General features: G+C 40.6%; 1 protein-coding gene across 4 annotated transcripts in view; it reads left to right on the top strand.

Moving 5' to 3' along the window:
* The window catches only part of Dyrk1a (dual specificity tyrosine phosphorylation regulated kinase 1A), a 124,234-nt gene that overhangs the window by 67,681 nt on the left and 34,765 nt on the right, over nucleotides 1-21,788 (top strand). The window lies entirely within an intron of this gene.

Below are 21,788 nucleotides of genomic sequence, written 5' to 3'. Positions count from 1 at the left end.
GCATTGTGAATGGAAGTAGCATCCGTGTGGTTTGGAAGCAGGGCTAGGATTCTCACAGGTAGTGCTATGAACTCTTGGAATGTGGACGGTGGTTCATTGATTGCATGAAAGTAGATTGATAATGTTGTTGAGGGCTTTGGAGAGTGATGGTTGCCTGATACTGTGGCTCATGTCTGCGTCCCAGCATTCAGAAGGTTGAAGCAAGAAATAGGTTTGAGACCAGCTTGGACTACATAAAGTGGTAATTCCAGTCCATACTTATTCCCTTAACAAACAGAAGCAAGAATGATTGATCTCAATTCAAATATCATCTAGTGAAAATGTGGGCATTTTGCAGAATTGTTTTTACAATCAAGATATGTGTTATAGCGTATCATATCAATAGTTAATTTCTTTTTTCTTTTTTTATTATTTGATATATTCTTTATTTACATTTCAAATGAGATCCCTTTCCTGGATTCCCCCCTCCCCGAAAGTCCTATAAGCCCTCTTCCCTCCCCCTGTTCCCCAATCACCCCCTTCCTGTTTCCCTGTCCTGGTATTCTCCTACACTGCTGCACTGAGCCTGTCCAGGACTAGGGGCCACTCCTTCCTTCTTTGGGCATCATTTGATATGTGAATTGTTTCTTGGGTATCTAGGTCTTTGTTTGTTTGTTTGTTTTGTTTTTTGTTTTTGTTTTTGTTTTTTAACAGATTCATATTTTGTTGTTATCACAGCTTACACATTTGTGTATTGTAAGTTTATCTTTTCACAGTTTTGATGTTACAAATGAAAGTTTCTATGAGTATCACTGAACAACATCTTACGTGGCTGTGTGTTTTAATTTCTTTGGTAGAGTGGGATGATAGCATGTATGAGATTTACACGTAACTTAGGAGCTGTAAACTGTCTGAATCTCAGCGTTCTTCCCAGCACATCAAGGGATCAGCCTTCCACGTGGCTCTGTGCCTTCCTAGTGTGCAGACTTCTGCTCTGTTAGGATTTGATGGTGCACAGTGGTGGTTCACTGTGCTTCCTGGTAACTGTCACAGGTGAAAGAACACGTTTGTACATGCTTATTTGTCCTTCCAGTCTAGTAACTGACATACCATTTAATTTAAAAAAATCTTTAATAAACAACTTGTTGTTTTCTTATTGAGCTTCAAGAGTCTCTGATCTGTTTTAGGTTTTTTTTTTTTTTTTTTTTTTTTTTTTCTGTATGTGGTTTTTCAGGAATGTCTTCTTATTCTATGGCTTATTTTTAAGTGTCTTTTAGATGTTTAAATTTTTTATGAAGTCTTATTAATAAACTTGATTCTTTTAAAAATTGTCCTAAATCTTGACCTAATTGTTCAGAAATTGAAAAGGTTCTCCTGTGGTCCTGTGATTTTTCTTTCCTAGATTAGTAGTTTCATATTTCTCCTTTAAGTCAGTGCTTCATTTTGAGTTAGTGTTTGCTAGTGTCTTGAAGCACAGGTCAGTTGTCACCATTGTTTGTTGAGTGTGTTCGTGTGTGTGTGTGTGTGTGTGTGTGTGTGTGTGTGTGTGTGTATGCACCAGTGCGCGCTCCCCCCACCCCCATGAGCATGCACTATCAGTGTACCCAATGTAGATCCTCTCAGAGCAGTGAGTGTTGCCAACTGCTGAGTCCTGTCACATTGAAAACAAAACCCAAGGGGCTGGAGAGATGGCTCAGCCGTTAAGAGCACTGACTGCTCTTCTGAAGGTCCTGAGTTCAAATCCCAGCAACCACATGGTGGCTCACAACCATCTGTAACAAGATCTGATGCCCTCTTCTGGAGTGTCTGAAGACAGCTACAGTGTACTTACATATAATAAATAAATAAATCTTTAAAAAAAGAAAAAGAAAAAGAAAAAGAAAACAAAACCCAAACCCTAAAGGCTGTACTGTAGAGCCCTTTGTTGAAATGACTGTTTTTTGAGAGTTATGTTACAAACTGTTTTTATAGTCAGCTCTCAGTATCCATGCCTGTTACTCTGTGACCTTCGCATTTTCTGTTCCATGAATGTGCTTAATGGTGGCATCCCTTTCCTCTTAGCATTGTAGTAAGGGCATACCAATCCTATAGTTTTATATTGCCTTCTATACATTTCTGTTTGAAATTCTAAGGGTTTGTTGTTGTTTTTGTTGTTAATTTCTTCAAAAAAGAAAAGCCTTCTAGAACATGGAATTAGATTGTGTTGAGTCTATGGTAATTTTGGAGGAATTGTTATTGTTTGTTTCTTTTTTGTTTTTTGAGACAGGGTTTCTCTGTATAGCCCTGGTTGTCAATAGTATTGATTCTTTAGGCATAATATACATATTATATACTAAATGTCTCCAGTTTAAGATTGTTTGATTTTATAAATCTTTCTTATATTTTTTATCATTTATGACAAATATCTTACAATTTTTGTGTTATAAATTCATTTATACTTCAGATTCTGATTTTATATAGGTGTGTATATATATACATATATATGTGTGTGTGTATTTGTGTATGTGTGTATATGTATGTACATATATACACACATACTTTCCTATATGAATTTAGATAGTTTGTTGGTTGATTTGTTTCCAGTTTTTTGAGCCCGGGTCTTTCTATATCACTCTGGCTATTCTGGAACTTTCTCTGAAGATCAGTGGCTTTGGATTTACAGAGATCTGCCTGCCTCTGTCTTTTAAGTGCTGGTATTAAAGATGTATGCCACCACGTCTGACTTATTAGTTTTTTTGATGGTAATTTTCTTTTCCTTCAAAGATAATTGCCCGTTGTTGAGACAGTTTTCTGTTTGGTAGCTTGTAGTTGTTTGTCTTCCCTTACTACACTGACTCTAGTCTCCATGGACCATATTTATAGAAATATTAATAAAGCATATTTTCAGAAGACGGAATATAGATAGCATTGAGTAGAAATGCAGAAAAGCGGCATTATTTGTTGCTTGGTTTAAAGGAGAAATGTTTTAAATTTTTACTTATAAGTTTGGATGTTGAATGTAGGTGGGGTTTTTCTTCCTTTTGCCAGTGTTCTTTTTCACCTGAGGAAAATATTTTCTATTTGTAGTTAAATTAAAAAAAAATTATTTTGAGTAACTTGAGTCTTGTTGCTAACCTGACATTGGGTTTGAAATAAAGGCTACTAGGTTATGCTCTTTGTCCTATTGAACTGATTGTCCTGCTCAGTTTATTAGAGTTTTGTTTGAAAACTTTTGCCTCTTTGGCAAAATTTTCAGGGTCTCACTGATTTCTACCACCGTGGTGGGTTTTGTTCCCTCTTGCTATCTGTAGAGCAGAAACAAGTCACTGTTTTGAGAATTTTCGTGCTTTCTAATAAAAATTGGTCAGTGGTACTAACCAAGTCCCCACCCTCAAGTATTAGTCATATCAAAAGTTGCATTTCACTTTTATTCCATTCAGAACACGTTGTAGCTTGAGTTCTCTTTTGAGATGTGGTTGCTCAGAACTGTTATTAGTGGACCTTACATACGTGTTATGCTACTGATTTTCAGCTTACTTTTATTGCCCTAGAAAGTGTTTGTGTAACTCAGCCCCTTTTGTCAGGATCATTTCCTCATGAAGTTTTTGGTAAATGTGCTATGTCAATGGCAAGTATGTTCTGCTGTGTTCTATTTTGATAGGATGCTCTTTTGATGTCGGTTAGGTTTTGTTGACAGTGCTCTTGGTATTGTGCTGCCCTTACTGATTTTCTTTTTGTACTCTGTATTCTGATACTGAGAGAATATTGAAATGTTGATGTAGTTGTGTCTATCCTTGGTCCTACCATTCCTAACTCCTCGTGTCTTAATGCTATATTAATAAGTCATAACTGTTATGTCTTCTTGATATTTGATACTTTTGTTATAATTGTTGATTCTCTTTTTATTACTGTTAATAGAATATACCCTTTCCCCCAAACCTTTGCGTTTTAATTGTCAGCATTTTTGTATTTGAAATGTCTTTCTCACAGGCAGCAGAGATGGAGCCTTGAGCACTGGACTTGGTTCTGTCTGTTTGCTCTTTTGGACCCTCTTCCCTTAGTGCAGTTACTGGTGTTTGGGTTTGTACAATCCCACAACTTGTGTCTGACTTTCTTGTCTGTTCTCTTGACTCTTCACCTGTCTCTCCCCTCCCCGCCTCCCCCAGCTGCCTTAGGTTATTAAACCTTTTTATGGTGTAATACATTGTTAGGTTATTCATTTTAACTTAAAAGTTGCTGTTCTTTTTCAGAGTCTACTCATTAATGATACTACTCACTTCCTTCATCTTAATACAGGACACTGGCCTCACCATAGGATGCTGCTCGCCTGTCTCTTCACCAGCTTGTTCACTACTTTTTCTTTATGCACTGGTTGCCAACCTCAAGTCCATTACTATTCTTTAACAATCAAATTACAGTACTCTCCGATCACATTTTGTTCCAATTTTACGATTGTTTAACCATCAAATTAGACTAACTCTCTGTATTTGTTTCTGGTGCCATGTTCTTTATCTCTGGTTCCTTTGTCCTTGAGTTAAAGGTTTTGTAGCTGGCTCCCCTAGTGACTGTGTTCCCAGTTGTGGTGTCTGAAGCTTCTGAAGCTTTTTACTGTACATCAGTGTGTGGGCTGCAGGGACCTGCAGATGCTCTTGTGTGGCAGCTCCTTGTCCTCACTGTTTCCTTATGGCTCTGTAGGGTGTCTTGTTTGTTGGTATTTCAGAGATTTTCTGCTTATCATTAATTTTGTGCAATTTATTATAATGTGCTTGAGTGTGGCTCCGTATGGTTTGTATAGTAGTTTTTAATCAGGATTTGAAAAAGTTTGTGCTTCTTCGTTCTCCTTTCTTTTCCTGCTCTTTTAATTATTTTTTTAATAATGTAGGGTCTCATGGCCCTGGCTAGCCTGAAACGTACTGTGTAGGCTAGGCAAACCTTGATCTCACCAGGATCCACTTGCCCCTGCCTGCCTCCCGAGGCTGGCATTTTCCTTCCTGGTCACTTGTTGCATGTAGCATTGGGTTGACTGTGTTGCACCCCCACCCCCATGGCTCTTCACCATGCTCTTAAGTCTCAGAAGGATCACTACAATGATTAGTCCAGTGGTAACTATTTTTTGTCCCTGGGAAATGTTCTGTGACTGGACCGGTCCCCTCAGGACCAGTAGGCATTTCTTCTGGCTTCGGGTAGTTTGCTAGCCGTGTTGTGGATCTCTTTGCTTCTGCTGTACCAGTTTGATTGCTGTATGTGGTCCTCCATAGTCCAGATCTCTATGGCATAGGTTCCAGTCAGATTGTCTTAGTGTCTACCCAGTGACTTCATCTTAACTGACTGCTTCTTTTGCCAGACTTATTTCCAAATAAGCTCCTATTTTGAGGTACTGCAGGCTCATGTGTGCATGGTAAGTTTAGAGAAGGCATAGCCCCTTCCTCAGCAGTGGCTCCTGCACTTGTTAATGGGTTCTCAGGGTCTTCTCACTGATGCTCTTTTCTTGGCTTGGAATGCTCCTCTTCTCCTTTCTTTTCTTGTTTAAAAGCCATTTGCCAATCAAAAGTGTTTAAGAAGTTTGCAGTAGTGCCATCTCACAAATAACCCACCTAGTCCCAGCACTTGCTTGCGACAGTGATGTAAATTGGGATGGACTCTTGGGACATTGTGTGGTTACACAGTCCACCCCAGTGAATTGATATGTACATTAATATACCTGAGAAGATAGGCTGTATGAATGAGGTATTTTAGCAAGGAGTAGTATCAGGAAGGTCTAAGAGTTTAGATATGAAGCCCAGGGAATTTAATTTGGAGGGCATTTGTAGCTAGTCAGGTGAGTTGAGCTCACTGAGTGGAGAGCCCATCACTAAATTTAGACCAGTAAGGCTTCATAATATATATCTGTGTGATGGGTTGTATATGCTTGGCCCAGGGAGTGGCACTGTTGGAAGGTGTGGCCCTATTGGAATGGGTGTCACTCTGGGTGTGGGCTTTAAGACCCTCACCCTAGCTGCCTGGAAGTCAGTATTCTGCTAGCAGCCTTCAGATAAAGATGTAGAACTTTCAGCTCCTCCTGCACCATGCCTGCCTGGATGCTGCCATGTTCCCACCTTGATGATAATGGATTGAACATCTGAATTTGTAAGCTCTAGTCCTTTATACGAGTTGCCTTGGTCATAGATGGTGTCTGTTGACAGCAGTAAAGCCCTAACTAAGACATTGCCATCATGGACCTAACTGTAAAATGACAACATGCTCACACAGTACGTCAGGAAGCTTTCCAAAGGAACCCTAGACTGCACTCCGGAAGTGCATGTTAAGACTAGCTGAGTACAAGCTTATTTTGTGGTTTCTGTAGTTTGTCTTGTGATTTCTGGTTTTATTTTAGTGGTGAGTTGAGTTGTTTGCACTCTGGTTTCTGTAGTTGTTGGTCACAATTGTGCATAAGATCCTGGGAACCTCTTTTTGTTTCCTGGACAACTTTACAGTTTTTCTCCCACCCAGGTGGAGGGAAGCTTAACAGTTCTCCACATGGGAGCCTGGAAACTCCTTACAAAGAATAGGCACTGGTAATTTTTACATCCATGTTAGCACGACTCTTGTTGTCCTTGCTCAGCTTGTGTTTAGGTGGTCATGCTGGTGAGCTAGCTCTTCCTTCCTTCCTTCCTTCCTTCCTTCCTTCCTTCCTTCCTTCCTTCCTTCCTTCCTTCCTTCCTTCCTTCCTTCCCGTCATAACCCACCAAGTTTAGTTTGTGCTGACTGTATACTCATTGTTGTGGGGATATCAAGTGAACATGGTCGACTTACCAGAGGTTATATACTTAAAGAAGACAATTCTCCCCCTCCCTTAGGCAATCAGCTATTAGTAGCTCCTTGGTTAGGGATGGGAATTCATGAACTTGCTCCTCCAATTAGAATGTTGATCAGTTTGCTCTTGTGCAGGCAGTCACAGCTGCTGTGGGTCTAACAGTCCTATTATGTTGAGAAGACATTGCTTGTTCTGGTCATTCTCAACCTCTGAATTGTGTCTTTCTGCCATCTCTTCCACAGTGATCCCTGAGCCTTGGGTAGTGGTTGTTGTGTATATATTCTATTTGTAGCTGAGTACTCTACAGACACATTCTATGCAGTTTACTTTTTGATATGCCTGATATTTTCCCATTCAGGATCATTGCCTGAAGCAACAGTTCCATCCTCAGTGTTGATTGATTGGTTGAAGTTGGAGAGAAAGAGTTAATAGCAGATAAATACAAATAGAAATTATAGTGTTTCATATCACATAAAAATACATAGGTGGGAGAGAGCTCAGTCAGTTATGTTCGTGCCTTACAAACATGAGGAAACTAAATTCTCTTCTCATCCATGCTTTTTTTTTTTTTTAAAGTTGAGCTGGTGTGGTGGTTCACCCAGGGAGGCAAATGCTTAAGAGGCTGTGGCAGGAGGAGCATGAGTTTGAGGACAGCCTGGCTACCTGTGACAAGGTGTACACATTTGTAATCCTAGCACTGGTGAGGGGGAGATCAATGGATCCTTGGGGCTCACTGCCCAGCCAGTTTAGCTATTGGAAAGCCCCAGGTCAGAGAGACTCTGACTAAAAACAAATACCAAGCAAGCAATAATAACAGCAAAATCCACCAGGGTGGGCTGCACCTGAGGAACAATAGTTGAGGCTGTCCTTTGGCCTACATAGGAGTGTGTACTCACCTCCAACCCCCATCACATTGTCCTGTCACTCAAGAGCTCTCATACGTAAAAATGCGGAGCAAAAGTGATGCTATTTTAAGTCTGTATTGGCAGATAGGTGAGTATACACAGACACATACTCACACACATGGATTAAAAAAAAAATTCAGGGTGTGAAACTGACTTTGCTTCAGAATTCCAAGATCTCGGATCTAGCTTCTGCTGATTCTTTGTAAAAAGTTCTATTGGGATACGGCTGTGCTCATTGAGTTTTATAGCAGCTTTTGGGCAACAATAGCAGGAAAGGCTGATTGCAAGTAGAGACTATATATATAACACGACCAGACAGGACAGGTTTAGTCCTCACGAGGTACCGTAGGCCCAAAACTCAGAGGCTCAGCATACATGTGTATGTGTATGTACTAACAGCAATTAAGAAGGAGGGAGTGGGAGGAGGCAGGAGGAGTTGGAGGCGGGAAGGGTTGAAATTATGTAAATAAAGTACTCATGCGTGAAATTCTTAAAAACAATTAAAAATTTTAAAAATGTTGATTTATGTCTGAGGCTTTGCCACCCAATTTTACTAGAAGGCATGGTACAGGTTTGGAGTTAGAAGATTAAGCATAGTCTGGGGAGCCACAGGAAATGATGTGCTTAGACTTGTCAGTGGATAGTCCCGTCTCTTGGCACAGCGTCACCAGCTTTGACTGTGAACTGACAGATCTACTTCCTCTAAGTGTTTCTAGATATGAATTTGTGCATCATGATTTTATGTATTAAAACTATGAATTAATAGAAGTAGTTGCAAACTAGATAAAATTGTTCGTCCAGACCCCTGCTTCACAGACGTTGAGACAGGGATTTTCCTCTGAGTTTACAGTCTAGATTGGAATTTTAACAATAGTTCTATTTAATAATTTTAAAACATACTTCATTTCAGGTCATATTCCTTCACATTTTAACCCTTCAGTTACTTGGGTTCCCAGAAACACAGTGAGGATTATTAGTTATGTTAATGTAAATTATTTTAGGCAGGATTAAGAGAATCTTCTGTCATCAAAAAGTTGATGTTCTGAATATTTACATGATGCAAAAATGTTACCTTATGCATCTGTCCATCCTTCAGTCCACCCACCCATCCATCCATCCATCCATCCATCCATCCATCCATCCATCATCTCCCTAGAGTTAGTATCTTGCTATTTTGTAAACCAAGCTGGCTCGGAAATCACTGTATAACCAAGAAAGACATCACATTGATGGTCCTTCTGCCTCACTCTCCAGAATGCTGTCACTACACATGTGTGACACTACTGTTTATTGTTCGTGTTTCAAATTGTACAATACCTTCACAGAAACTCTTGTCATAGTCTCCCAAGAGACCTTGGGGAAATGTGAATGTCAAATACTACATAGCTGTGGGTGTCTAGTGTGTTTCAGAGGCCCCCTCAATGAGCTGTGGGATAAAGACATATCTTTATAACCTGACCTTGCTATTGTAATGAAAATGGAAAGATTTAAAACAAGTAATGGAGACATATTCTTCTGATGCAAACCATAACTTACTATGATTAACCCCAGTAGGCTTCTTTGAATTCAAACATTGAACAAAGCAGGCATATGTACAATAAGTTGAGATTATGCAGTTTGACTGAGTGTGAGGGAAGCTGGGAATGTAATCTATTGAAGTACTATTGTCTATCCTGGTGTCTTTATCTTGGTGGATGTAATCACCATAAATGTCTTAATTAAGGTGTCTATTGTGATAAAATTTTATGACCAACACACTTTAGGAAGGAAGGCTTTATTTCATCTTAAAACTTGTAGTTTATCACTCAGAGAAGTCAGGGCAAGAACTGAAGTGGGAGCCATGGAGGAGTGCTGCTTATGAGCTTGCCCTGCCTGCTTTCTATAGAACCCAGGACTGCCAGCCCAGGGGTGGCTCTATGCTCAGTGGCTGAGCCTCCCACTCAGTCACCAATCAAGAAAATGCCCACAGGCCAACCAAGTGGGGCCATTTTCTTAGTTGGGCTTACCTTTTCCAAAATGACACTGGCTTGTGTTGAGTTGACATAAAATTAGCTAGTATAATTCATGACACACATTAGCTCTTCTCTGATTAGCTTTTTTATGCTCTCTCTCTCTCTCTCTCTCTCTCTCTCTCTCTCTCTCTCTCTCTCTCTCTCCCTCCCTCCCCCTCTCTCTCTCCCCCCCTCTCTCCCTCTCCCTCTCTCCCTCCCTCCCTCCTTCCTCTCCCTCTTCCCCTCCCCCCCTCTCCCTCTCTCCTTGCTGTGACAGGCACAGCTGTGCTCTGCCATGTGCTCCCGATGTTATACACCACCACAGGTCCTGAGAAGCCAGTGAGGCCCGTAGACCTTTAAGATTGTCAACCAATAAAGAAACCCTTTTCTTTTGTAAATTAATTTTTTTCAACTATCTTTTAAAGGAACAGGCAATAGAGGTCAAGCCATGGGAACAGTCAGCTTAGGATACCACATCCGGCTCTTTCTCCCTACTCCTTGTAACTATGGCTTTGGAAATGAATGAATGGTAAACAGTCTGGTTTTTCTGCTAAGTATTTAGAGGTTTGAATAGATATTCCTCCAGCATGCATACATAGATAAAATACTTAAAGTTGGTATGAGAAAATACAGGATCATACATCATTCAATGAAGAAGTGCCCCGTGTGGCATGCTTAGCAGATAAGTCCTGTTCCTCTGTTGTAGGCTTGGCTTTCTCTCCTTCCCACCTTCTGGCTCTACAAGAAGGGTATCCAGATCTCAAATAGCCCCATATGACAGTATCTCTGTGAGAAAGTTTTCTGTGGGGCAAATGTGCTGTGGGAAGTGTTCTAGTCTGCCTTTGCCAGTGGCCTTCTCGTGTACGTCACAGCTTGTCTACAGTATCACAGCTTAACTGTTAGAGTGATGTCAGCACATTCACTCATTCACGGACTTTTCCCGAGTGTCCTTTATATTCCCTAAGAGTGGGTATGACAACCCTTGCATAGGAATCTGTATGAATACAGAAGTTGTACAATGTATTCGGTGTGCAGTGTTTATATCATTTAGCCTAGGGATGGGTAGGATTCCCCCAAGGAGTGCCCTATTCAGCCCGAGTAGCCACATCTTGGGTAGGGAGCCACGGTTACTCTTTCTTTCACTTATTAGCTCATTGTCATCTTTAAAACTTTGCTCTTTTGTAGTTACAAGAATGTGGAAAGAAATAACTATGATCATCTTTCCTTCAAGGGTTCTGATTCTATTTCAAGAGCATAATGATGACTTCAGTATATAGCATGCTTGCTCTGGGAGCTAAGAACAGGGTCAGAAGGGAAGGATGATACTGAGTTATTTAGTAAGATTCTAGAAGTTTTCTTAGGATGACATTGGATACAGGTCTCAAAATTGAGTTCAGAATTCTTGGATCAGAAAAGGGAACAGGCTGTACATTCTCCATGTGTCCTGCAGACACTGTTGCAGACCAGCAAGAAGGCCAGGGTAGTTGACACAGAAGTCACTGAGAGACATGACAGAGGGAACGGTGGGGACGGGTAGAGAGGTGTGAGCCCTTAGCCTGTAGGCTCTGGGGCTCCAGTTGGTGAAGTTTTGAGACTCTGAGAACATGGGATTGGGTAGCAATCCTGAAAAGCAACTGGGGGCATGGAGCCTGGGTAGAAGCACTTTGGGCCCAACTGTACCAGATAAGGTTTTGACAGAGATCGTAAAAGTATGCTGCATTTATGAGTTACAGACCAGAGTTGTGGAATGTACCCTGGGGTGGGCGGGATGAGGAATGAGGGTGTGTGTGTGTCAGATAAGAGGAAAAGACTGAAAAAGATTCCTCACTTGGGTGGAGGATGGATGGATGGATGGATGGATGGATGGATGGATGGATGGATGGGGAGGCCATTTATAGAATTGGGTCAAACTTGGCTTTCCTCCTTGTTTTTGAGCCCCTGAAGACTCAGTTAAATACAGTATCCCATGCTTTGCAGCTCAGGCTGGAGTTTCCTTTAAAAGCTTTGCTGCAGCCCCTGCCAGCATACTTAGTTGTATTGGAGGAAGACCTGGTTGTCTTTACTGTAGATTGTGGATTTGGGTTTCTTGAGAACAGCCAGCCGATGACTTTCATTTGCATGTATCCCACTCACACAGAGGGACTTGCAGACTTCCTGGGGGCCGAGGCTTTGCTCGACACTTTTACACTGATACCACTAATGATAGACCCTTGCATAGAACAGCAGAGTCCACCTGGCAAGAAATCACATTTTTAAAATGAAAAATAAATTAAAATTAATTTTAATAATAATTATATAGTTTATCTAGTATATCTAAAATACATTATTTAAATGTGTAATCAAATTTAAAATGGTAAGAAGTAATGAAGTTAAAGAAGTTAATGAAGTTTTACATTTATAACTTATCTTGGTCTGAATAGCCACACAGACTGAGCTCATGCCTTGGGCATTGCTGAGTGACCCTCTGGCTCAGGGCTTTGTGTATGAACTGTTCATAAGAATTTGCTATAAAGGTTCCCTGTGAATCGGGGATGTTTGCTTTCATTGTGAAGCAGTTGCATGTTTTGCTGTACTTAAGTCATAGTGAGATGATCCTGGGAGCTCCCCAGAGCCAGCACTGACTGCTGGAGGAAGTCCTGAGGAAGTGTCCAGGGATGACAGCAGAGGGTCTGCAGTCGCTGCCTCCTTCTGATGAGGACATGCATGCTTCAGTTACATTGTAAGGGAATCAATCCACTGTCCATCTGTTGGCATAAGTAAACAGTTGTTTTTGTTGTCATTGGGTTTCTCTGTGTAACTGCCCTGGCTGTCCTCGAACTCACTCTGTAGACTAGACTGGCCTCCACCTGCCTCTGCTGTTCAGCCAACAAATTATAGCTACTCCCTGAGAACATTTTAGATATGTACAGTATTTAAGTAGTTGAGGGTTTTTGAAGGTTTTAAAATTGAGCAACGGGCGGAATTCTTAGTGGTTAGAGCAGGTGCAAAGCCCTGTGTACAAATCCCAGAACTCTACCTGAAAGATGATACAGTTTTCCTAAATGACTTATGAGAAAAACTACCTTTTAACATGGAAAGTAGAAAAGGTGCTTTTGCTGTGTGCAAGAATTTTTATTTTAGTTATCATTCAGCTGGAAGGAAGTATTTTATGTATTAAAGATTAATTTACTGAATCCGATTTTTAGAATTTATATTTGAGATTATATAAAATATATCTGAATAAAAGTGAGATTATCTTTCAAAAATTATCCCTTAGTCTTTGTACACTTCAGTAATTATGACTTGCGTGGTCCCTCATGTTCTTGATATATCTATTAATCAGTTTGACTAACAAGTTCTCTTTAAGAATGATACAGGGGCTGGGTGGTGGCGCACGCCTGTAATCGCAGCACTCTTGGGAGGCAGAGGCAGGTGGATCTCTGAGTTCGAGGCCAGCCTGGTTTACAGAGTGAGTTCCAGGACAGCCAGGGCTATACAGAGAAACCCTGTCTCGGGGGAAAAAAAAACAAATCCAAAAAAAAAAAAAAAAGAATGACACAGGCCCACAATATCCCAATCTCCTCCTCTTCCTCCTTCTCCTCTTTCTCCTCTTCTTCCTCTCCCTCCCCCTCCCAAGTGCCATGATTAGAGGAACGCACTGTCAAGCCCATTCCTGATTATTTATTTGATCATAAGCTTCCAATGGATTCAGTGATTTGTAGAAAAGTGATACAAAGACTTCACAAATCTTTGAGATTAGTGAGTTCATATTTCCAGGTGTTACTGTAAACGAAACTCAAGACCAATATTAGAAGCTTTGTAGTAAGTGGGGATCGTGAGGGCCGCAGAGTTAATGGGAATCATCACTTTCCTTTTTGTACCCGGCAGCTGAAATCAGGCCCTCTGCATGAGCTGTGCATGTCCTAGCTTTTGAGCCCTCAGTTTGTCCTCCTTATTTTGGTACTGAGATCTTCTTAGCGTTTTTAACAGTTTTAACTGTCTTATACTAGAAAATGTGGAAACTGCTATGCATATCAGAAAGTGGTCTTTGAATTTCAGGTCAAGATACATTTGCAGAAACATTACCACCTAGTTCAGTTCTGTTTTCTGACTTCTACTAATCACCAGTGTTTTCTAGGTAACCTGGGCTCAGAAATGTGTCCCACAGATGTACTCAGGTTTTCAAGTGGACTCTTAATCTACTCTCTTGAATCTTTCTCCTTTTCTGCACTAACATACAAAGGGATTTATTTACACTCTCAGGCTTAGATTGTGGAATTAAACCATGAATCCTCTATTTTCTTACTAATCCCTTTTGCTCATCATTTCTGATTATTTTAGTCTGAGTCAGGGATGCTTAAATGATATTACTTATTAGCCCATTTTTCAGATGGGAAAGGGTGGTACGGCTCTAATTGACTTTGCCAAAGTCACCCAGTTGCTAACCAGTAAGTCGGCACACTGAGTGCTGTGGTGTCCTGTGTGCCTCCCTGCATGTTGTCTCCAGCCGCTCTAGCAATCCTGGTTCCTTACTTTGTCCCCAGTCCTGCTCCCAGCATGCCCTGTGCTATAGACTGAACTTCAGGATCTCATTAATATGTTACATCCGCTCTACCACTAAGCTAGATCCAAGCTAACTTGCATTTCTAGCCCTGAACAGTCTGTGTTTAAGATGCTGCTTTAAAAAAAAAAAAGAAAAAGGCAGCTGCAGGTGCAGCCTAAAGCAGGTTGGGAAGCACTTCCAATTCTGTGTTCTTCACAGGACATTTTGTGAGCTGATCAGGAGATCCAGGACCATTAAATAACCAAGGCCTTTCATCTTTGTTTTTAAAATGTGCTTTCTGAAACTCGTGAATGCTGTCTTGCCTTGCTTAAATGTTTTCTTAAATCTCCTCTCTCCTATGGCCACAGCTACCCACACAGATTATGTCTAGAGCAGATGCTCTGTCAACAGGTCTGTCTGTCTATCTGTCTTTCCTTTACCATGACTCAGTATCTCCTCCATTCCTTTGCAGATCCTGCAGTCTTTTGAGAAGTCCGTAGGCTTTCTCAAGCACTTCCCAGCAGTGGTTTTAGGCATGGTAGAGACAGACTGAGAGGGCTCTGTAAGTGGTCCCACTCTGCCTTCCTAGGAGCTGCTACCAAAGGACTTGCTGCTTAGTTCTTCCCTAGAGGTGCAGCTGCAGCTGAGCCTTCACAGGACGGCTCTGGTTCTGTGGCTTACTCACTCACACAGTTTAGCAAAAGTTAGAGTTTAGTAAATGTGTTCACTTTTGATTCTTTGCTTGCTAGCTATGCACAGAGCTGTGGTAAAATGTCCTAGAAACCCATGTGTTTCATTCTATTGTCATCAGGAGCAATCTTAGTGTGTAGAAATGTGTCCCCTCCTCTTGAAAGGGAAGGGACCCTTGGTTGTTACATATCTAACTTAGATCAAGGCGCTCCTCTTGCTCCCCTCTCCTGTGGTTTTCAGTGGTGTCCAGGTAAGAGGGAAGACCACGTGAGTGACTTTAGGTGTGTCTGTATTTAGGATAGTGTGCATCGTTTAGACAGCAGTAGTTTGTAGTGTTAACTGCTTTTGCATAATGAACATGAAGAGGGTGACATTTACTACACAAATAGACTTTTAGTGAGTGGCTTTTATTCTGAAAATATTAAAAGCATTATTGTGCAATTAATTTGGTTTGTTATATATATTTTATTTATTATTTATTTATCGAGACATGTCTCACTGTGTGTATCCTTGGCTGGCCTCAGACTGTAGACCAGGCTGACCTCAATAAAAGAGATCCATTTGCCTCTACCTCCCAAGTGCTGAGATTAGTGGATTGTGCTGTCAAGCCCACTCATGATTAACTTTTAAAATATCTTTGTTCAGAGAAATAACCTTGTCTTTTGAATGGGTTGTGATGAAGTTCTGTAAATGCACAGGTTGTAATTGGAGTCATTAAACCAAATGATTGCCTCATTGGATAGATAATTTTAAGTGTTAAGCTATAACTCAATATAGAAACACAAGTACTTAACTGGCTTAAATTATCTTGTTTATTTAACAACTATTTAGCTAGAACTAAAAAAGAGTTAAGAATATATGTACATGGCTCCCAGTTTATCCTTGGGATAGGAGAGGGAGACATTTTTCTCCCCTCCCCTCCTATCCCGTCCCGTCCTGTCGGATCCCTGTCCAGTCCCGAAATGAGCATGCTGTTTGTCACCAAAAAAGATGGGTAAGCACTTAGTTGGGAAATAGGGAAACTTGGGAAAAAAGTATTGATAAATTTCTTGGGAGCCTAAGGCTTGCTCTGTTAAGACAGTAAGCATCATAAAACTGCTGCTACACAGTGTAACTATTTTTCTTTTATTACATTTACCTCAAACTTAAAACATGATTATATAAGTGGCCATTATTCCAATTGACTGGTTTTGTTTTTTAAATGGGAACAGTTTCTAGTATTATTATCCTAAGGTCTTATTAATACTTTAAGGACTGTCAACCAGTCCTACTTGTTATCACGGAAAGGAGCGTCCAGTTTCTGCTGGATTGGTGGGTTTTAGCACACTGTGGTTCTTCTTTACTGCCTGTGATGGCTGTTAGGCAGTGGACACAGCCCTCACTCCTGACTGCAGAGGCACTGCTTCGCTGAGCAGCCCAGAGGAGCTGCGCCTCAGCTGGCAGGCCTGGGAGTGCGGAGTGGTAGGTTGTTTTTGTTTATTGTTTGTTTTTGTATTTTGTTTTTTTCCCAGACAGTTTCTGTGTATCTGTTTATCTTGGAACTCACTCTTTAGACCAGGTTGGCCTCAAACTCAGAGATTTACCTGCCTCTGCTAGGACTGAACGTGTATACCACTACCTGACAGACAAGCTGTCTTTCTTCTGTCTGTGTCTGTCTGCCTGTCAGTCTATCTGTCTACCTGTCTACTAACTACCCCCCCTTCTCTGTCTCTCTGTCTCTCTCTCTCTGTCTCTCTCTCTCTCTGTCTCTGTCTCTCTCTCTCTCTCTCTCTCTCTGTCTGTCTCTCTCTCTGTCTCTCTGTCTCTCTCTGTCTCTCTCTCTCTCTCTCTCTCTCTCTCTCTCTCTCTCTCTCTCTCTCTCTCTCAGCAGTGATGAAACTCCTTCTTCAAAGCTTACTGTCCTCTCAGACTTTTCCCAGAGACGTGGCATTTCTTTGCCTATCTTTGATCCCCATGTCTCTATGCTCTTTCATTCCTGGTGGGTGCAGAATTTTACTTCTGCATTTTTTGCAGGTTTTATTTCTCAAATGTTTTTTTTTAGAAGGATAGCTATCATCAGAAAAAATTTCATTTCACTACTTGGAGAATTCAGTGCTATCAGCCCCTAGAAAATGTCTGCTGGGGGCTAGAGAGATGGCTCAGTGGTTAAGAGTGCTGACTGCTCTTCCAGAGGTCCTGAGTTCAATTCCCAGCAACCACATGGTAGTTCACAATCATCTGTAATGGAATTTTGTGCCCTATTCTGTGTGTCCAAACAAATTAATCTTTTTAAAAAAAAAAAGTCTGCTGGTATTACCTGCCTTATATTTTTGCTGTTTAAAAATAGTTTTAGCATGTTAGAGAAAACACAGGTTTTCTCACATATGTGAGTTCTGACAGTACAGTAATTTATGACACCCAGCAGCTCTATCCAGTGACTTTTATCTATCCAGAATATTTTTTTATATCCTTTGCTATTAAAAATTAAGTTCTTGGCTTCCAGTTTCAGCAGTAAGGACCTAGTTTCCCTTTTTAAATTGGGAGGTAAAATTCCTTTAGCCATGAAGCTAAATAAAATTTTCTGTTGTTTAGCTTTTAATATCCTACAGTGTCTCAGAATTAAGTACATGTGAAGTACACAGTAAATCCAATGCAGACATTGCATGCTGGCCCCAGAGTATCAAGACTGCTGTCTGCCTCCTGTCTTTGCAGCTGTCTGTCTCGGTTACTCTGGGCTGGCCACACACACACCGCCCAGCTGCATGTCCTGGTTCATCCCTGGCTCACCCCTGGACTGTGACCACTGTGTACTTTATTTTTATAGCTGGAGTGAGCTCTATAGTATGTTATTTTTGCTCACACAGTTGTCTTTTAAAAGTATTTATGTTTTCCATGTGGAACTTAGTTTCTGTCTACAGTCATTTTCCTTCTGTGAACCTCCTTTTTTTTTTTTTTTTTTGCGTGTATGTTTGATGTTAACATTCTTTAACAGAAATAGTGAAAAACTATTCTGCTGGCATTGCTATGAGGGTTTTTCCATTGGACGTAGAGGCGCTGAGTGCAGACCTCTTCTTTGCTTATCTTGATCATTTCCTTACTCTTGATGGGGCATGGTTTATGGAAAGTCTCCGGCTACTTTATTTAATGTTTGTTTTCTTCATAGTTTATTTCAACAATTTGGTTGAATGTGCTTTGTATTTGCTTTTCCCATTAATTTTCTTTTTTACTTCTTCATTTGATAAGTTTCTGTTCTCATCTTCATTGATCTTCTCTAGTGTCTGATCTACAGTGACATTAGATGACTGAATTCTTCATTTCTAGAATTTCCATGTGGTTCCTTTTATAGGTTCCACATCCCTAGTAAGATATACTGTTTACTTACAGTAGCAGTTTTTGTGGTTTTTCTTATTTCTTGTTAATAGATGTTTACCCTCTTACAGTTTCATGTGTTTTTTGGTCTGCTGGATTTGATTAATTTGACATTGTATGTGCTGGGTTGTTGAGCATCTAGATTTTGCTATCCTTATTGAATAGGATTTGTGTCTTCATCCTTTGATAATTTGTTTTCTGTCTATGTTAAGAAGATCAAGCCTTTATTTTACAATAGAACCAGGTGAAGCCTAACCCTGAATCATGATGGTCTAGCCTCTGTTGGATGTCTGGTTGTTCACCTTGGTTAACTCATTCTAGTTGGGACGCAGTGTCACACTGCTCTGTGTGATTCTGTTGTTTAGCTTGCAGCTCTTACAGACTTTTGTTGCCTGCCTGTACGACATTCTTCATTGTTGTGTAGCTTGGCTAAGATGACGTCTAGGATGATGCCCCACAGTTGTCAGAGTTCTCAGTGTGCCTCGCAGCTCAGCAGTGCTGCCGTATCTTACTTGAGTCTTACACTACTCTGTAGGTTCCTGCAGATAGGACAGAGTGACCGTGAGACTCAAGATCCTTCTTTTCAATGATCAGAGACTTCTCCAACATGTCTGAAAACCAGTTAGGTGTGTGTTAGCCAGTTCTGTCATCGTTCATGATGAATGAGTTCTCTGGTACCAGAGACTTAAAAGTGGTCAGAAGTTGGAGTCTGAGGTGTATGTAGGCGTCGGTCACATCCCATGGTTACTGAGAACTTGGTCTTTGGTTCATGAGTGTCTCTAAATACAGGCTTTGCGATGGACGATCTCATGACTGATTTTGTTGTTTCCATACACAGCTGTGTGTCCATGTGTGTATGGATGTAAATCATGTACAATGTAGATTGGTCACTGTCCGTTCATATGTCTTTAATATAAGATCACTTTTATTAAATAATCCTTGTTATTAGATTCAGCAGAGTTACAGTCGCTGTATAATTTAATCTTAATATAGATTTCCCTGACACCAGCAGCCACAGAGCTAGCTAGTGACTGAGCTGTGCTGGCCTGGAGGGAAGAACAAGTGCCGACTGGACTGTCTGCCAGCCTCTCTCTTAGAAGCCTGCTCCTTTCTCTGACTCTTGAGCTGCGTCTGTAGAGTAACCCCTTCACCTTTACCCTTCTTCTTTCCCTCCCCTTCATAGCTATTTCTTTATAGATTCAGTTTGTGTAGACTCAGTCATTGAAAAACTGCTTACTAATGCAAGGCATGTGCCATGCAGCATGCATAATGGAAAAATAACCAACAGACTTGCCCATGGGTATAGTTATCACCCACTTAATCCCAGACCTTTGTATTTAGCCATTGAAAACACAGCTGGCTGCTCTCTGTCATGTTTCCTCCTTAACATTTTGTTAGCATTAATTTCATAGGATATTCCATGCAAACTTGGTTTTCCTTTGTGTTCTTAAAGGACTTTGTGTTATGCCTTAGCTTCAGAGTTTCCATATTTGTGTGTTCTAATTTGGGTTAATTTGAATTATGTTCATTTATTTGTTCTTTGGTATTGTTCTCAGGTTAGCTATACATAGTCTAATCTAATGTAGAACAATGCAGTCACTAGTCTTATGTCTGCACATAAGTAGTAGAGACATTTAGGGTCACTAAGTATGATGTGTGTCAGTGATTGGGCGTGTCAGTGTCAGAGGCAGGTGTCTGTCTGGTTGTTCCTTTTTACACTTACTGTCTTCTATGGGCTCTGTGCTTGGGTCTGCCTTGGGGAGTCAGAGCACATACAGCCCCACAGTCTGCTGATGGCCTGTTGCACACAGCCAGCGTTGCTGGGCTCCATAGCCACTGGAGGACGCACTGACTGACACTTAGTTTTCAAGCTGTTAATTTGGCTACAAAAGCTTAATGGGGTTTTGAAAGTTAAAACATGCCTTTGTGGTAAAACCAGTTAATAGTTCAGAAGGATTTGAAATGTACAAATAGGCTCTTATATATGTTCTTCAGTAATTTAAAATGAACATTGAATAACAATGTGAAGAATTAAATATTACATCTTTATCAGGTAACTATATCATTTGATATGCTAGTATATATTGTTGTATATTCTTAGACTGAAATAGTATAGTTGCTTGTTCGTTTAATGGGATAAGGATCATTTGTAATATGATAGGTTGACTTATACAAAATTGTTACTTTAGAGCCCAAAGGAAGCTAAATACCAACAATTTTATATGGTTCAACCCAGTTTTTCATTATCAAATTATGTCTGCTAAAAGATCAGCAGTGTCCACTTTTAAACTGACATCTGAGTATAAATGGATGGTACAAATGCCAGGAAGAATACTCTGGTGAACGACTCCATTTAGCCAGATTGAGAGAAGTGTCTGCCAGTGTGTCTTGGACTCTTACAGCAGGAAAGGAATAGTGAGTGGATGCCTTAAAGAGTTCTTGGCATTATGGGAGGAAATGAACATACTAATTCCTGACATTTATACATAGAATTGAGTGTGAGGTAGATAATGAACTTATCATGTTATACCTGTATATATAAGCACCATAAAGAACGTTATCAAGTATACCTGTTTCTACAGCACGATAAAGAACTTATCAAGAGCTTTAAGATCCCAGAAGAGAAAGACAGTTGTTCCACGTTAATCTGTATTTGTCGATAGACCCGTGGTTGATTGAAGAGTATCAGGTACTCTACCATGTAGCACCTCTAGACAGGAAGCACCATGTGCGCACAGACTCACCCCTCCACATATTTAAGAACTAAAGCAGTACTAACTGGGAAGGTATTTGTAGGGAGCCTCTGGTGTACTTCGCAGTCAGACACTGCTTATCTTTGCGTTGTCTGCTGCTGGAGAACAACTTCCCACTTACTTGCTTGTTTATTTAAGGTACTTAACTTTGGTTGACTTGCAGACTTGCTGTGTAGACCAGGATAGTCAGGTAGTTACTATTATCACACTACTGGGCGTGTAAAGATCTTACAGCTCTGTGGTAGAACTGAGATGTCACACTTGAGCCTGTGCTCTTGTTGTGCCTTTAAAACTAACATAAGGCAAATGTCCTGTTGTGGGTAATATAGCCTGGTGAATGTTAGACATTCATTTTAGAGGAGACACAAGTATCTATCTGGGGGCTAGAATTCATTGTCTTGGGTTTTTAAGTCTGCCTTTTCTAATTATAAGTTTAGCTGGACATTATGTTTTTTGTTTTTTGTTTTTTTTAAAGGAAGTTTAACCTTTCTGTTAGTCAGCCATTCATGGTTCAGTAGACTCTAGTGTTCATCTTCCTTTTCTACTGTGGATATTGCAATCATGGTTTCTTGCTTACCTGAGCAGTGATTACTGACTGTTCTGTTCCTTCTACACTCCCTCTCTCCCTTCCCAGATTGCCAGGTCTAAGTTTTGTTAGGACAGTATTAGAAAAATGTAGGGAATCTAGCATCCTTGAATTACGTTCAGTTAGGTGTTTGAGTATCTCTGTGCTCTCAGCTCTTGGGTAGCCCGCCATGCTGATTGCTAGCACTGTGCTTTCAGATTGTTTGTGAGGACCGGGTTAATTGGTAAGGCCCTTCTCACGAA

This window comes from Apodemus sylvaticus, chromosome 15, assembly GCF_947179515.1.
Source record: "Apodemus sylvaticus chromosome 15, mApoSyl1.1, whole genome shotgun sequence".
NCBI lineage: Eukaryota > Metazoa > Chordata > Mammalia > Rodentia > Muridae > Apodemus > Apodemus sylvaticus.
This window is presented reverse-complemented; position numbering and strand designations above follow the sequence as displayed.